The following is a 3,535-nucleotide window of genomic DNA, read 5'->3' as shown; positions in this document are numbered from 1 at the left end:
AATAACCCCTGGATAGGGATGCCTGGGTGGCTCAGATGGTTAAGCCTCTGCCTTCAGCTCAGGTCATGATCCAGGGTCCTGGGATCGAGTCCTGTCTAGGGCTCCCTGCTCAGCCGGAAGCCTGCTTTTCCCTCTCCCTCTCCCTCTGCCTCTGCCTCTGCCTCTCTCTTTGTCTCTCATGAATAAATAAATATCATCTTTAAAAAAAAGAAATAACCCCTTGATTAATAAAAAATTACTAAGGAAATAATGGAAGATATTTTTAAAATATTATCTCCGTGATACTGGTGACGATCCACACTTACGCCATTAGGATGATCTTTCATTCATTCATGATTATTTCTAGAAGGCCAACCTGGGCCAGGCACTGAGGATAGCAATAAACTAAATTTTCCCACTTTTCACAGCCCAGGCAATAGCACTTGATATACACACATATAATTGTCTGATTTTCATAGAGCCTTGTAGAGGTCTCACAGAAAACGAGTTACTGTTTCTCTGGACTGTCTGTGATGAGAATAAAGATACTTGCTTTTTGTGCTCGCTTCAGCAGCACATATACTAAAATTGGAACGATAACATGGCCCCTGTGCAAAGATGACATGCAAATTCATGAAGCGTTCCATATTTTTAGAGCCAAGATGTCCATCGACAGATGAATGGATAAAGAATATGTGGTATATTGGGTGCCTGGGTGGCTCAGTGGTTAAGTGACTGCCTTCGGCTCAGGTCATGATCCTGGAGTCCCGGGATCAAGTCCCACATCGGGCTCCCTGCTCGGCAGGGAGTCTGCTTCTCCCTCTGACCCTCCCCCCTCTCATGCTCTCTCTCACTCTCAAATAAATAAATAAAATCTTAAAAAAAAAAGATGTGGGGCGCCTGGGTGGCTCAGTTGGTTAAGCGACTGCCTTCGGCTCAGGTCATGATCCTGGAGTCCCGGGATCGAGTCCCCCATCGGGCTCCCTGCTTGGCAGGGAGTCTGCTTCTCCCTCTGACCCTCCTCCCTCTCATGTTCTCTGTCTCTCATTCTCTCTGTCTCAAATAAATAAATAAAATCTTTAAAAAAAAAAAAGATGTGGTGTATATATATGCAATGGAATATTACTCAGCCATCAGAAAAGATGAATACTTACAATTTGCACAGACATGGATGGAACTGGAGGGCATTATGCTGAGCAAAATAAGTCAATCAGAGAAAGACAATTATCATATGGTTTCACTCATATATGGCTTCACTCATATATAAGAAATAGTGCAGAAGATCATAGGGGAAGTGAGGAAAACTGAATGGGAAGAAATCAAAGAGGGAGACCAACTGTGAGAGACTCTTGACCCTGGGAAATAAACTGAGGGTTGGGGAAGGGGAGGTGGGTGGGGAGATGGGGTAGCTGGGTGATGGGCATCAAGGAGGGCATTTGATAAGCACTGGTTGTTATACACAACTGATGAATTATTGAACACTGCATCTGAAACTAATGATGTACTGTATGTTGGCTAAATGAATTTTTAAAAAAAGGATATTTGCTCTTTGAGGGAAAATTGCATCAAGCCTTCTGTTCAGGGGTGCTTTATCCCAAACATGTCTGCATTTTGTATTCATTATTTATTGTTGTTTAACAAAGTACCACAAAATTTTAGCAGATTAAAACAGTAAGCATTTATTATTTCACAATTTCTGTGGGTCAGGAATTTGGGAGAAGCTTAGCTGGTGCATTAGCCCAAAATTTCTCATAAAGTGCAGTCAAGCTGTTAGCTGGGGCTGCAGTCATCTCAAGACTTGACTGGGGCTGAAAAATTGCTTCCAATTCACTAACATGATTATTATCAGGCCTCAGAATATCTGCTTCCAAGCTTATTCATGTGGCCCTCTCCAACATGGCAGTTGGCTCCTCCAGGGAGAGAGTGGCCAAGATGGAAGCCACAATCTTTTTATAGCCTTGTGTCAGGATTGACATCCTATCACTTCTGCCATAGTCTGTTTGTTAGAAGCAAGTCAGTAAATTCAGTCCATGCTCTAAGGCATGAGATTACTACAGGGTGGGAATACCAGGAAGTGGGGATTATTGGGTATCATTGTAGAGACTCTCTGGCACAATCTTCTTCACCTGCCATAAATACCTCTTGGGTTACAGGTGAGAGGATAGAATTCTATGATTTCTCCCAGTTCTTTGGCATGAATGGTCATGGGCATTTGATGAAGTGTTTCACACGTTGTACCTTATTCTCAAATGAGTTTAGGCAAATCTGCCCTGATGGTGGTGATGGCTCTCAGGGGTGCAGCTTCATGTAGTCATTTGCTCTCTGTTTGCTGTTGAGAGAGCATCTTAGAATACAATCATGGAGTCTCAAATGAGTGGCTAATGGCATGAATGAGAAATACAGGAGATTTTCCCTATGATCAGTCATGTCTTGCCATTTCAAGAGTTGTTTTAACCACAAAAGCATTTGAACGCATCGGATTATAGACTTAAGTGTCGAGAAATCTGGATTTGAACTTGGGCCCTGCCTCTAACTATCTCTTCACGTGGGACAAGTTACTTTACCCCTCAGAGGTTTCGTTTATTTGGAAAAGAAAAGAAAAGTGGTCTCGAAGGGCTCTTTTAGCTCTAACAGGCTGTTCTTTAGTCAGAGGTGTTTTTCTTCTTGAGGAGCTTTGTGTGGAGCCAGGTAAATGGTCTTGCTGCAATCCTACTCTGTTGTATAAATTGTTGGGATGGCATAGATTGCTATTATTTGGCAATTTTCTAGTTTCAGTTTTTGGAAACTGCTAAGACACATTCTCACCAGTCTCGTGTAGGAAAACGGCCAACATTTATTGAAATATTACCACATGCCAGGCACTATGCTAAGCACTTTATAGACTTTCTATTTGATCCTAATAACAATCCTAATGAAGTAGATATCTTTTTATTCATAGTTTATAGAAGAAGAAACTGAGGCTTAGAGACTAAAGTAATTTGTCAAGATCACAAACTAGTAATGAGTAGGTCCAAAGTTCTATCGGTCAGTCTGTCTGGCTCAAAACCAGGCTCTCTCTCGACCTTGAAGTTATCTATTTTATGCACCATTTCCTTGGGTGGGGCCTATCAGTCAAGGATCCAAGACCCTGAACAATGGAGCTTATCAAAGTACTCTAGTCAGTGTGATATTTTAGAAATGCTAAGCAAATCCTTGGGAATGAGCAATATTGTCTGCAGAATAAGCCAATGATGTAAAGCTGTGACTTAAAAGAAAGTGAGTCCTGTGAGCAGGTACCATTTCTGACAAGACTTCTAAATGTGTGCTATCAAACAGAGATGGCTAATAAATTTTGTGCTGCTTCCCATCCACACACCCCGCTGTGATTTGTTTATTCTTCATGAATGTGCATTTATTTGGAAACCTCCTCTGTGTTTTTGCTTGGTAGGAGAGCTACAAATTGGAAATGCGTCTCTTGGCCCTTTGGCCCTAGTAGAGGGATAGCCACAAGTTTCTTGTTGCCAGAGGACTTTGAGGCTGTTTGGGGGTTTTGTTTTGTTTGTTTTTCTCCTTTAGG

The 3,535-nt window shown here is 41.9% G+C and overlaps 1 pseudogene; it reads left to right on the top strand.

Moving 5' to 3' along the window:
- The first annotated feature begins 537 nt into the window (after positions 1-537).
- Positions 538-632, top strand: LOC123326549 (annotated as a pseudogene).
- Positions 633-3,535: the final 2,903 nt, after the last annotated feature.

The sequence above is a fragment of the Neomonachus schauinslandi genome, chromosome 13 (assembly GCF_002201575.2).
Source record: "Neomonachus schauinslandi chromosome 13, ASM220157v2, whole genome shotgun sequence".
Lineage (NCBI taxonomy): Eukaryota > Metazoa > Chordata > Mammalia > Carnivora > Phocidae > Neomonachus > Neomonachus schauinslandi.
The sequence above is the reverse complement of the archived record's forward strand: the minus strand, read 5'-3'. Positions and strand labels throughout refer to the sequence as shown.